Source organism: Bos taurus, chromosome 12 (assembly GCF_002263795.3).
Source record: "Bos taurus isolate L1 Dominette 01449 registration number 42190680 breed Hereford chromosome 12, ARS-UCD2.0, whole genome shotgun sequence".
NCBI classification, from domain to species: Eukaryota; Metazoa; Chordata; class Mammalia; order Artiodactyla; family Bovidae; genus Bos; species Bos taurus.
The window spans coordinates 10,959,089-10,973,893 of NC_037339.1; positions in this window are offsets into that span (position 1 = coordinate 10,959,089).

The window sequence follows — 14,805 nt, forward strand, 5'->3', positions numbered from 1 at the left end:
ACAACGTCACTTTCCTTTAGGAGAAGGTGGGAGTTTATCAGGCTTCCCAAGTGGCATAGTGGTAAAGAATCTGCTCTGCATTGGGAAGATCCCCTAGAGTCGAAAATGGCAATCCACGCCAGTATTCTTGCCTGAGAAATCCCACAGAGGGGCCTGGTGGGCTACAGTCCCTGGGGTCACAAAGAGTTGGACACCACTGAGCACACATGCACAGGAGTCTATCAGGCAAATGACCTCACAATTATGCTGATTCCTAATTGACTGGTTTAAGACTTCATTTCTTGGAGAGGCTGAAACTAATCAAGTTAAGTCTGGGTTTTGTCAAGTAGGATTTAGCATAAGTGACTTCATTTGGGGGTCAGTTTTCTTGTTTTTAACCATTGTCATGGAAAGATCATTTCTCACCTGGTAGAAAGCCTGCAGTCCAGTCACTAAAAAGACTGGCCCACGCAATGGGTCTCAGTGTTTCTCATACATAAAAGGCAAACCCTCAACTCTACCATCTTTTGGTTATTTTTCAGCTCTCACACCAGTTGTGTCCCTCATTCTAAGTAGAAAGAAACATACCAGTGGTAAGCAGGCTAAACAAGTGAGTTTGTAATATTAATCAGTCGCGCTTTTCTTTTTTGTGACTCTTTCTTGATCAGTCACAGTCATCCGTGTGGCCCCAGGGAGAATTAGGAATGCATTCGTGTGGATGCAAAAGGAAAGAAATATCTTTTTACTTTCAAAACAAGCTTTTAGATCTCAAAGTGAAGCTCTCAGGGAAATTGGGAAGAGTCTTTGTTATAACAATGGGTTGGAAAGAGGACTAGTGGTTACTGGGTGAGGAGTTACCTGAACTGGGATAGGGATCAAGATCTGGGATCAGATGTCAGATGGGGTCAAGAGGACTGCAGGCCAGGTGGGAGGGGACAGCACCCCGGGAAAGCAGTCATTGTCATAAGTGGGGACCAGACCCACGGAGTCTCATGGAAGCCAAGCTCTCCTTGACTCCTGTCTTCACTCACACCCAACACTGACTCCATCAGGAAATCCAGACCTACCTGCAAAAAGGATCCAGGATCTGACCACCTCTCACCACCACTGCTACCACCCTGGTCCCAGCCACCAGCATTTCTCACTTGGTTTATTACATACCACCCAGGGGGCCTCCATATTTGTCTTCTTCCTCCCTTCCATCTATTCTCAGCACAGCAGCAATCAGAACCATGTACAATGTAAGTCAGATCGTGTGATGCTTCTGGGCAAATCCGCCAATGACTCTTCATCTCAAAGCCCACTTAAGACCGCCTTGGGACTCCTGTTACCTCTGTGACCTCCTGTCCTTCTTGCTGCAGCCTGAACATGATGGACACGCTCTCAGCAAGGGCCTTTGCGCCAGCCCACCCCTCTCTGGGTGCTCCTCGCATATCCTCCTGGCGCTGGCCTCACCGCCTTCAATCTCTGCTCAACTGCCTGCTCTCATCCTGTTGCCAACTGTCCCCTGAACACTCCTGACTGGGCTTGCCCTTCTCCTATTGTGGTCGTTCAGCTTCTAATGTGTCTGGCTCTCTGTGACCCCATGAACTGTGGGACATCAGGCTCCTCTGTCCTCCACTGTCTCCCAGAGTTTGCTCGAATTCATGTCAGTCGAGTTGGTGATACATCTCATCCTCTGCAGCCTCCTTCTCCTTTGCCTTCAATCTTTCCCAGCATCAGGGTCTTTTCCAGGGAGTCGGCTCTTCTCTGCTTTCCCCCCTCATGCAGCACTAATCACCTTCTAACATACTACACTATTTAAGAACTTATTATATTTGTATGGATGTTTGTCCTTTTGCTTATAGAGATCTTTTTTTAATTCACTAATGTATCTCAAGTGCCTAGAAAATGCTTGATAAATATTTGTTGAATAAATGAAGGAATGAAGACCATCCTGTTACTCGAGCATTGTCTGTGTGACCCAGGCTGAACAGCCAGGAAATCACTGTTGGTAGGAACCTTCAACAGACCCCTTCTCATAGACTAGCCAGTATGATGAGAGGCTCACCCAGATGCCGAGACTTTTCTGAACCTTGTTCAAACTTACCCTTTATGAATACTCCCCGTTTAACTGCTCAAGAGGCTATGGTGAGGAGGAAAGGAGGCAGTCTAGGGATGAAGCTCATCCCAAGGCTTCAAGTCTGATGGTGCCCTTTTGTTCTATTTTATGCAGCAAAATTTTACTGAATGTGGTAACCAGTAGTGCAGTGGTCAGGACTATGGAGAAATTTTTAGTTGAGTCCACACCAGAATATATAAAGGGCTCTTGTAAACCAAAAAGGAAAATCCAATAGAACCCAATAGAAAAGAGGACAAATGACTTAAACGCTTCTCAGAATATGATGTCCAAATGGGCAATAAACATAAGGAAGGTGTCCATTAGTCATAAAGGAAGTGCTGACTACGGCTACAATGTGATACCACTAGACTCCACCAGAATGACAAAAATTAAAAGCAGGAAATTACCAAGAGTTGGCGAGAGATCAGAGCAACTGGAACTCTACAGTAATTGGGGCAATTACGTGGGAAACTGTCTGGCAGTACCCTCTAACAGCAGACACGTTCACACCCCATGGCCCAACAATCCCACGCCTACGTGTGTCTCCAGCAGAAGTGTGCCGATGTGTTTACCAACACTCAGGAAGTCAGACTGCTCACAGCGGCACTATTTGTAATATCATAAAACTGGAAACTACATAATTACCCATCCACAGTAGAATGAATAAGTAAGTGATGGTCTATTCACACAATGAAATACAAAAAGCATGGCCTACAGCTACATAAAAATATAGAACGGATGATTCTCTCAACAGCCAGAGACAAAAGAGCATACACTAATGTGGTTTTATGAGCAAATTATGAGAGTGGGCAAAATTAATCTGTGGGAGTAAAAGTCAGAATGATGTTTATCCTGATGGGGTAGTGACCGGAAGAGAGCATGAGGGGGATTCTAGAGTACTGGTTATGCTGTTTGTTGATCTGAACACTGCTTACACAGGTGGGATAAGCTTCTTAAAGTTCATCAAAGTAGCTGCTCACACTATGTGAACTTTTTTTTGGTAAGTATACTATACTTGTTAAGAGAAAACCTCAGATCCAAAATGGTGTCATCTGCGCTAAAGCCCATGACACCAAACCAAGGCTTAATACATGACTTAACCAGAAATGTCATCTTAGTCAACCAGTCTGGAATTTTCTGGGCAGTGCCGTGTGGGCCCTCTCCATTCCCTGCCCCCCACCCAGAGGAGGAAAAGCACTCTGTCTGCTGACATCCATGCCATCCCCTCCTCCCGTCTCCCCACGAAGAGATGGCCTGAGCTAAAACTAATCCTTTCTCTCCTCTTTGCTAATAGCTCCTTTGCCCCACCCTTCTTCCCATAGAAGCCTTCTATTTTGTACAAATGCCTGGAGCACCCTGCTGTTTACTAGATGGGGTGTGTGTGTGTGTGTGTATGCACGCATCCGCACACACTCAGCCATGTCCAACTCTGCGACCCCATAGACTGTATCCCGCCAGGCTCCTCTGTCCATGGGATTCTCCAGGCAAAAATACTGGAGTGGGTTGCCATGCCCTCCTCCAGGGGATCTTTCCAACCCAAGGATTAAACCTAGGTCTCTTCCATCTCCTGCTTTGGTAGGCAGGCTCTTTACCAGCTGAGCCATCAGGAAAGCCCTTTACGAGGTTGTATGCCACCCATTCAGGAATCATTAAATAAAACCAGTTAAACCTTCAAATTTACTCAGTTCAATTTTTTTTTTAACATCAGTCAGTCAGTTCAGTCGCTCAGCCGTATCCGACTCTTTGCAACCCCATGAATCACAGCACGCCAGGCCTCCCTGTCCATCACCAACTCCCAGAGTTCACTCAAACTCATGCCCATCAAGTTGGTGATGCCATCCAACCATCTCATCTTCTGTCGTCCCCTTCTCTTCCTGCCCCCAATCCCTCCCAGCATCAGGGTCTTTTCCAATGAGTCAACTCTTCACATGAGGTGGCCAAAGTATTGGAGTTTCAGCCTCAGCATCAGTCCTTCCAAAGAACAACCAGGGCTGATCTCCTTTAGGATAGACTGGTTGGATCTCCTTGAAGTCCAAGGGACTCTCAAGAATCTTCTCCAACACCACAGTTCAAAAGCATCAATTCTTTGGCGCTCAGCTTTCTTCACAGTCCAACTCTCACATCCATACATGACCACTGGAAAAACCATAGCCTTGACTAGGCGGAACTTTGTTGGCAAAGTAATGTCTCTGCTTTTGAATATGCTATCTAGGTTGGTCATAACTTTTCTTCCAAGGAGTAAGTGTCTTTTAATTTCATGGCTGCAGTCACCATCTGCAGTGATTTTGGAGCCCAAAAAAATAAAGTCTGACACTGTTTCCAAGTTGCTGTTGTTTTTTAATGAATTGCATGTGGCAACTTCCTTCTGTCAACTGAACAAAAATGCACAGTATGAGAGTTATGAGTTGTTTTGTTTGGGGGTAAAATGAGGACTATAGCTTAGGAGACAGCCTCTCAGATAGGTCTGAGGAGCTGCTCCAAAGAGGTAGGGGGTAAGTCAGTATATATGTGATTTTGATGAAGTGAGATACATGTAATCAGCACATTCTGGCCAAGAGTTGCAGCTAGCCATGAGGAGCAGATGTCTCTGGCAATGATTTCAGTGCCTTTCTAGATATGAAGAAATTCAAGAATTTGAACTTATAAAATCTTCTCTTGAAAATATCTAACTGTCTGAAGACCTGTTCTGACAGGTTTTCCCAGAACACAGAGTGCCTCATTCCTGATCTCTGCCCTGAACTCCTTTCAAGGTGTACTGAAGGTCAGAGACTGCAGTGGCTAGTGACTTAATCTCTGAAGAGGCAGATAGCAAGTATCCATTTTTACTTTAAAGAATTCAGATCTAAATAGAGCTACAGGTGTAGGAAATACACTTATGCTTACCAGGGGTAAGGGTGGGGGAGGGTTGGAGATTGGAAGGTTAGGATTGCCATACACAAACTATTTTATATAAAATAGGTATCTATCCCATGGATAGAGGAGCCTGGAAGGCTGCAGTCCATGGGGTCATCAAGAGTCGGACACTTACTGAGCGACTTCACTTTCACTTTTCACTTTCATGCATCAGAGAAGGAAATGGCAACCCACTCCAGTGTTCTTGCCTGGAGAATCCCGGGGACGGGGGAGCCTGGTGGGCTGCCGTCTATGGGGTCGCACAGAGTCAGACACGACTGAAGCGACTTAGCAACAGCAGGAGCTAACATGGACCTACTACTTACTGCCCAGGGAATTCTCCTCAGCACTCGGTAATCACCTATGTGGAGAAAGAATCTAAGAGAGGATGGACGTCCGTGTACGGGTGACAGTTACTTTGCCGTACCCCTGACACTACTGTTTGTGTGTGAGTTCAGTCGCTCAGTGGTGTCCAACTCCACATGATCCCAAGGACTGTAGCCCACCAGGCTCCTCTGTCCAGGGAATTTTCCAGGCAAGAATACTGGAGTGGGGTGCCATTGCCTTCTCTGACACTTGAAACTAACACAACATTAAATCAACTGTACTAAAAAACAAAAAAAGTTTAATAAGTTAATTAAAAAAAAAAAAAGAAGTTACATCTTAGGAGAGGGACAGACACACGGGCCACGGGCCATGCTGTAAGGAGGAGCAAAGTCAGCAAAAAGCGCATGCAAGTGATGCACTGAGAAGACCAAGGATGGGGAAGGGCTGCTCTTAGAGGAGAGGCAGTTCACGCAGGAAGCTGGGCTCTAGAAAAACACAAAGAACAGACGAGCAGAGCTATGCGTGCGAGGGCCAGAAACACACCATGGAGCACAGCTCACGTGCAGACTGAGCGCAGAACGAAAAAGCTGGAGCAGAGGGTGGGCAGGGGGAAAGCGCACACAGACTACCTCCTTGGTTCTGCTCACCCCGACACTCAACACCTGCCCCTGCGCCATGTGCTAGCTCGCCCTCACTTCTACAGAACCACAACGTGCTCATAAGCGCTGAAAAAAACCCACACACGGCCAAAGACATTTACAAAACACTGTCCGCTGGATCGCGTGGAGATTCGTAGCCCATTTTAGCCTATAAAGTCGGTACCGTCCTGCAGCCAGGAAATCCGCTAAAGTCAGTGTTTCCCAAATGTAGCTGACCAGTACATCTTTTTTATTTTCTTTTTTTATTGGGTACTTACTAAGGTACTGCCCTGTCACATCTAGTGCGTTTGTTAGGGTAACGTTACAGCTGCTGTAACAAGAAGCCCTAAAATTTCGGTGGTTTCCTCAATAAAAGTTTCCTCCTGACTCACACGGTGCTTTTAGCACAACACAAAGCGATAGTCTCAGTGGGCGCCCTTCACGAGGTGACCCAGGCCCAGGCCCTCTTCCATGCTTTTAAAAAATTGAAGTACCGTCGATTTACAACGTTATCTGAGTTTCAGGTGCACAGCAAAGTGATTCAGTTATGCACATATTTTTTATACATTCATACTCTTTTTCAGATTCTTTTCCATTAGAGGTGATTACAAGATATTGAATGGAGTCACCTGCGCTATACAGTAAATCCTTGCTGCTCATCTATTTTTTTATACAGTAGCATGTATCTATTAATCCAAAGCTCCTAATTTATCCCTCCCCAGATTACTTCCATTTTATGGCTTTTCTCTTCCGTAGGGTGCAGAATCCTCAGAATCCAAGTTAAACAGATGTGGAAGAAAAGAGAAGCAGACTCAGCTCTTGAACACCATGCTGCTGCTGCTGCTAAGTCGCTTCAGTCGTGTCCGACTCTGTGCAACCCCATCGGCAGCCCACCAGGCTCCCCCGTCCCTGGGATTCTCCAGGCAAGAACACTGGAGTGGGCTGCCATTTCCCTCTCCAATGCATGAAAGTGAAGTGAAAGTGAAGTTGCTCAGTTGTCTCCAACTCTGCGACCCCATGGACTGCAGCCTACCAGGCTCCTCCGTCCATGGGATTTTCCAGGCAAGAGTACTGGAGTGGGGTGCCATTGCCTTCTCCGCTTGAACACCTTAACTGAGTACTAATCATGTGGTCCATCTATATGCAAAGGCTATAGGGAAATATAGTCCTTGGCTAAACTAATCTATGGTATTAAAGAGACAGCACAAATTTTAATGTCCTATCTCTACCATGTCCAGCAACTGAATACATTCCCTAAACCATCACTTCTTCTCATCCTGCCTTTAATCATGTCATTCCTCCTACCTAGATAGCCCGCCCTTCATGCATGCGTGCTAAGTTGCTTCAGTCATGTCTGACACTGCGACCTTATGAACTGGAGCCCGCCAGGCTCCTCTGTCCATGGGATTCTCCCGGCAAGAATACTGGAGTGGGTTGCCATGCTCCCCTCCAGGGTATCTTCCCGACTCAGGGATCAAGCCCACATCTCTTACGTCTCCTGCATTGGCAGGCAGTTCCTTTACCACTAGTGCCACCTGGGAAGCCCAGATAGGCCTTCACCTCCCACAAATCCTCTTTCTCCAGTGGGCAAATTCTTACCCATCTCTGGGGCCAGCTGAGAGGTCAGTTACTCTGGGAGCCCTTCATTGACTTTGACTCCATTTCTCTTCTCTGTGTTCTTATAAGACTTTGGAAAGTGACCATCAAAGCTTTGCGTCTATTTCCAATCAAAACGGGACTCCCATATGCACAGGGTCTATACCTCAGTCACCTTCATATTGCCAGTGCCCAGAGCTGTGTTTGATAAACAGCAAGCCTGGAAGGAAGAAGGAAGGAAGGAAAGGAAGAACAAATGAAGAAACCTGGAAGGAGGGAGCAACCTCCTATCTGTTACTCTGTAATTAACAAGGGCAAAGCATTGTTTTAAATAAGAGTTTTGCTCTGCTTAAGAGCCCAGGAGTTAAGCATATGCCACTGTAGGAAACTTATGCTCTCATCCTTTTTTCTGTGTGTTTTTTTATAGATGGCCTTTAACAGGATGGAGATGAGTGCCCCTTTTTTCTTTTAAACTCGTGATAGATACAAATATAGTAAACAATTATTGAAGTTCCATATCTGGACGATGCCTGGGTTATTGTTTTGCTCTGAATGCAGTCAGCCTGAACCTGATGGTATGTAAATTTGAAAAGAAAAGAAAAACATAATTAAAAGAGTTTGAAAAAAATCTGGACAAGATTTACTGCTACCAAAAGAAACCTTCCAAATGCACTCTCACAATCTCTTGATTGATATTCTTGAGATAAAACATTACCCCCAGAGAGGGATGTCAGTCTCTTCCCCACTTACCAGAGAGGCACTCGACCCAGTGACCTTGCCTGCCTCAACCCAGGGTGATGTGGGAGCTGGCTGTCCCCACCCGTTCCATCCCCCAGAAGCCTTGTTCCAGATTCAGAGTGCATACAGATCAAGCAGGATTCAAACCCAAAACCACAGAGTGAGCCCTTGTCAGGGCTTACACTGAGTTAAAAATGAAAAAAAGTGCAGGTCCCAAGGCCAGGGAGGTGGGCGATGGGATTCCTGAGGGATTCTACTCAGACTGGTGGCAGGGAGAACAAATCAAGTCCCGGCCTTGGTCCTGGGCTTCCCTGGCCCTATTTTCCTCATCTTTAAAAAGGAGCTAATGTGGAATTCCCTGACAGTCCAATGGTTAGGACTCAGTGCTTTCACTGCCGGGACCTGGGTTCAATCCCTGGTCAGGGAACTAAGATCCCTCAAGTCATGTGACACAGCCAAAAAAAGAAAGCTAACCATTAATATATCGTTTCTTCCAAATCAGACTGTAAATTTACACTAAGTCAGGAGAGACCAGGGGCTTCCCAGGTGGGGCTAGTGGTAAAGAACCCACCTGCCAATACAGGAGATATAAGAGACCTGGGTTCAATCCCTGGGTCGGGAAGATCCCCCGGAGGAGGGCATGGCGCCCCACTCCAGTGTTCTTGCCTGGAGAATCGCATGGACAGAGGAGCCTGGAGGGAGTCACATGAGATCACAAAGACTGAAGCAACTTAGTACACACGCACACAAGAGAGACCAGAGAGAAGAGGCGCAATGTCCAGATAGCCTTCCAAACGGGGGTGCATGCCACTCTCACCCACCCTAGAGTGTCCCCTCTGGCATCTCTGTTTCTACCCATCCACACAGAGACAACCCATTCAGAAGTTCCACCGTGAACAAGGAGCCTGACTTGATTAATGGCCCTCAGAATTGACAGCGGCTGTGAGTCTGACCAGGTGTCATGTGGAGCACCGATGATAGTGGCATCCTTAAGGCCTGGTCCCTCATTCCCCACCTTGACCCGATTTTGAACACAGCCATCTACCAAACAAGGTCAGTTTGGTCTGATGCTTGATGCCTTGTTTTCGGCAGCTTTTCTTCCCAAGACACACTGGCTTCATTGATAAGTGTTGCTGGCTCTTTATCTACATCATTTTAGAATAGGTTGCCAAGGGAACAGGATACAGAAATGATTCTCATTACTGTACATTCCCCAACAAATGAGTGTCTGCATTTGCGTGGTCTCAGCAGGCATTAGCTCTCCCCTCTCTGAGATAGAATGCCAGCACTTACAGTTTGCAGCACACAATTCAATGTGTAATTATACATTGTCTCCTAATAATTATACATTGTTTTAGTGAACAAAACAGCTGCGGGCACCCGTGCCAGCCCACATTAACACCTCCTACATTAACACCCTCCCTCCAATGGGCCAATAATACACTATTTTTGGATGCCAAGAAGAAAAGCGAGATATTCCTAAGAGTGTATTTACAGACCGAGCCTGCACTCTGATCCCTGAGCACTGCCTCAGTTTCTATTATGTGAAATGCTATGACCCCTGGTCCTGGAATGGACCAAAATTGTTATTGTTTTCTTTTACTCATTGCTTTCCCTAGAAGGAAATAACATTGCTCTTGGTGTAGCCAGGGTTTGACAAAGACCAAGGGAGCCAATTCAATCTAGGACAGATTCTTACATATTTCCTAAAAGTATGCAATGGGGCTGAAATCACAATGTCAAAACAGCCTCCAACGCCATTATAGATGCTTCACTTGAGTCACGTGCCTGCTCTGTACTCCGGACTACGAAACCCACACTAGTATCTAAGAAATGTCACTCTGCTTTTCCTCTCCTCTGGGCTGTCAAGGAAATCCATGGTGATGGTAGAGCTGAAGGGGGAAAATAAAGAATAATTTTAAATCTCTCTGTAGATTATAATACAGGTCTTTCTCTCTCCCTTACCCTCTTCCTCCCTTTAAAAGCAAGCTGTGAAGGAGATAACCAGGCTACAGAAGGTCTGGGGTTGTGAGCACTGAGTTGCATTTTAAAAGAATTAGTGGCTCCGGGTCATTTTAATCAAGTTGCATGTCAGCTTGCAAATTTTCCAAATTAGCCATAGCTGGAGGAGAGCAAGATGCTGTTCTTCTTTCCTAAAGAATAAAAACAGATTGTTGTGACATGTTCTCAGTCATAATGACAGACTGGAGCCGCTGTTTGCAGTACAAGTCAGAAAACAAAGCAACTTTTTCCTCCCAAAATCTTAACACTTGATTGATTTCTGTTGAGATTTGGGCATCTCTCAGTTTGTCAGCGGTGTTGATGAAGTTCACAAAAATCTTGCAGGGCAAGTGCAGACACAGAGGCTGCTTTAAAACGAGGTTGATTTTTCACTGGGAAAGGAAGCCCCTGGGTCTTGAGGACAAGGCTCGGGGATGCTTCTGTTGGATCGCATTGCTCCATTGAAGAGACGGGAGGGTAGTGAAGAGGGGATCACTGACACCCCCTCATCCCAGGTGCCTCTCTGGCCCCGAAGCAGGAACACTCCTGACTTGTTTGTCAGTTTCAGCCATCCTCAGTAAGGATGGCTCTGCATACCACACAGTGGGTCACTGCCCAAACGGGGGTCTGAGAATTCTCCCCTGGCTATTCAAAGGCCAATCCTACATCACATCTAATCAACATGGCTGGGGCACAAACGATGCGTTTTCCCAAACCAAAGAGGAAGGATTTGGAACTGTCATTCAGCACTCAGGCAACCAGTAAACAACAGAGCTTAAGACTATGGTTCCAGAAGCCAATAAAATGGAATGTTTAATCAATACTTGCATAATGTAAGACAGGAAACAGGAATCCAGGGCAGGAATAACTATGGGATACACTGGCACAATCCCTTAAAGTGCCGAGAAACTCAAATGTAAACTAGCTCTTTCGGTATTGTCAATATCTCAGTTTCCTCTACCAACTAAGTCTTCCTAAACCAACTCTGAGTCCCAGTCCAGCCCTCTTACCCACATACACCTCTTTGTCTGAAGAAAGCAAAGACCAAATCTCATGGAAAATGCAAGGATTTCCCTTCTCAACTTTTTGTATATATTCGCAGTGAATGGGAAATCTGATATTTTATTATTTGGCCAAATTGCTAACAAATCTTTTTTAAAATGTATTTTCATTGAAGTATAGTTGACTTACAATGTAGTGTTAATTTCTGCTGTAAAATGACTCACTGATGCACATATACATTCTTTTTTATATTATTTTCCATTATGGTTCATCCAATAGTGAAGGATTGAGTAAATATAGTTCCCTGGGCTATACAGTAGGACCCTGTTGTTTATCACCAACAAATCTGTATTGAGATTGTACTGGAAGTAGCATAACCTTATGCTAGATGCTCTGGGGGTATAAAGGAATGCATGACGCAGTCATTACCCTCAAGGAGCTCCCAGTCTTTGGGGAAGGCTGGGCTTCCACTGACCAGACAATTGTACATGATCAAGTCCACTAACAAAAGTCTTGGAGTGTGAGTCCTGTAGGCATTTGAGTGTTGGTGAATTACCAAGGGCTCAAAGAGATACTAGGAGCATGAGAAGGAGACCTCGTGGGTGAAAGGTGAAGATGGATATGAGCAGGGTGTATCTATAGAACACGGAGCCCACCTGGAACAGAGTGAGTAGGTGAGGGATGGGATAGCAGATGGAGAAGACAGGTGTGGATTCAGATTGTGGAAAACTTTCTCCTACAAAAAACAGTGAAGACATGAAGAGCAAATAAAACTAAGGCTTGGAGAATATTAGTCTTTCAGAAAAGTGCAGGCTAGATTGAGTGGAAGAGCCCAGAAATAAGGATACCAGTTCAAAGCCAAGTGCACCAGCCCAGCCTGAATCACCAGGTAAAGCTGAAAGGCTCAGAAAAGGAGGTGTGAGATGCGGACACAAGATGGGATGGAGGAAAGAGAAATATGTCCAGGAAACTCAAGTCTTTGGAATATATGGTCAGTAACATTGACCAGGCACTAGTCAAAGAACATTATGTGTATTTTTTCAATTAATCCTTACAACAACCCTATGAAGTCAGTTTGACTATTATTCTCATTTTACAGATAGGAAAACTGAGGCAGTGAGGGGTTCAATAATTTGGCCTCTATCACATGGTTAGAAGGGCAAGACAGTCGTAGAACATAAACAGCCTGACTCAGCGCTTACACACTCAACCATTCCTCTTCCTGCCTTGACGTGATAACTGTTTTGCAGATTAAGTCAGCTCAGCTTTGACCACACGCACCTTGTAACATGTTGGAAGCCTACCCATGTGGAAAGACTCTTGGAGTTTTTTGAGACAGAAGCCCATAACTTGGAAAATAAGTCAAACTAGAGATACAGCTTGGGCGGTCACCCTCCCACAGGGCTTGTAGACATGAGTTTTGAATGAGAGACAAAACCAGTCAGAAGTTTGGAGAGAGCTCAGAGTTGAGTGTCATAGAGGCCCATGGAGGAAAGAGTTTCAAGGAAGATGGGTTGTTAAGAGTGTTCATGTTTATAGAGCACTGAGTGATGAGCATGGGGCAGCTTGACCTTTGGAAGGACACCTCTGACCTTCAGGGGTGCCATTTGAGTAGATTCTAGGGGAGGTAGCCATTGAGGGTCTGAAGGGGTAAAGAATCCATCTACCAGTGCATGAGACATAAGAGACTTGGGTTCGATCCCTGGGTTGGGAAGATCCCTTGGGGAAGGGAATGGCATCCTACTCTAGCATTCTTGCCTGGAAAAATTCCATGGGAAGAGGACCCTGGCAGGCTACAGTCCACGGGGCCACAAAAAGTCAGACCCCACTGAGCAACTGAGCATGGACACCAAGGGGTGAGAAAGCCGTGGCGACTGATGCGGGTGACTAGTTAACCAGAGAGAAAGTGAGACTATTCAGCCTAGAGCAGAAAACCCAAGACCCAGGCCAGAGAATGGCATCAGAGGCTGCCTCTGGTGAAGAGAAGGCCTGCTTCATCATCTAAACCTGGAAACATTGGGATGGGGCGGGGGGGATTGACAAACCAGAGACGAACTGAAGTGGAAGGATGATGTCCAGGGATCACTCCAGTGAGTCTCGATCTTCTTGGGAAACCAAAGGCAAGGTCTTCTGCTGAGGTGGGACTGAGTGAGAAGTACATGGTGAGAAGGGAACAAGTCTCCAAACACCTTGGATGGAACAGAATGGAAGGTACCAGAAGAAAGTTATAGCATCAGATGGTGAGGATCAGATGAAGAATCAAAGGGAGCTGAGTAGGAAAATAAATACATTTTAAAAACTCGAAAGCTCAGCAGTTAATACTCCCGGGTTCCCCCCACCCCTACCCCCGCCTCCCCCCACACTTCCCCACCCTTCTCACACTGGCCTCCAAGGAGGCCACCATCCAATCCTGCCTCCTCATGGCCAATAAACTCAGGCACACATGGGCGGCCCCTCCTCTGGGCTCATGCCCTGGACTCAAGCTTTAATGAGTCACCTGCTCCATATTCTCCACTTCAGGCCCTTGGCATTCTGGGACCTCAGTCCACTCAGCTGCAAAATTGACTTAGGGGATCGTGTCAATCGCCAGCTGCCGCAGAGCAGAGCCGAAAAGGCGGATTTCTGCAGGTGAACGAACTGCCTGAAAGGAAATGAGCAATGATTTCCCAGGGAATCTCTCCTGCAATGTCGTTATAATGTCAGCTTCTGACAGCAAAACTATTTCAGTGGAGACTCTGGAGTACCCGGGCAAGTGCTGGAGCCTTATTAAAACGTTGTCGGTGCAGGCCCCGTTTCACGGCTCACACACATCAGCATCCCAGGCTGGGAGAACTCAGCCGCTCCAGCGAACCACCGTGATGCCCAGACCCTTGTGCACATTTGGCTTTTTTGTCCCTTGTTGTCCCTCAGGAGTCTCAGGTGGAAGACCATCGACCCTAAGCTCAGAGAGTCCTCCAGCCCAGAGGGGGCGCTCTTGGCTTTAGCTCCAAACGCCGGTTTGGGAGAGTATTGTGAAGGTCTTCCGTTTTGCCGCCTCTGCATTCTTTCCGGGCAGTAGAGTATGGGCTGTGCTCCTTGCGGGATTGCTAACTTATGTTGAGGGACTTCTTGGGAGGCTCTGCTCTCAGCTTTGTCTACATGAGCTCATGTTATCTTCACCACCATCCCATGAGGTTGGTATTATCATCCCCGTTTTCACAGACGGGGAAACTGGAGCTCAGGGAGATAACCAGTGGGGGGAAGTATTGAACTGATGTCTTCCTGGCTCCAAAGTGCCTGCTCTTAGCTCCTATGCTCTGGAATCATGATACCATGGTCGGGGGTGGGTGGTAGGTCCTCTTCTTGGGTGGGGGTGTATGAAACCCAGCACCCTGTGCCCTCCGAGGACTCCGCGGCCACATCCAGGTGAAAGCTATCCGAAGATACTGTGTAAAGCTTGTCAGGTTCTCTAGGATCTTCTAGCCGGTGAAAGTGAAGTCGCTCAGTCGTGTCCGACTCTTTGCGACCCCATGGACTGCAGCCTATCAGGGT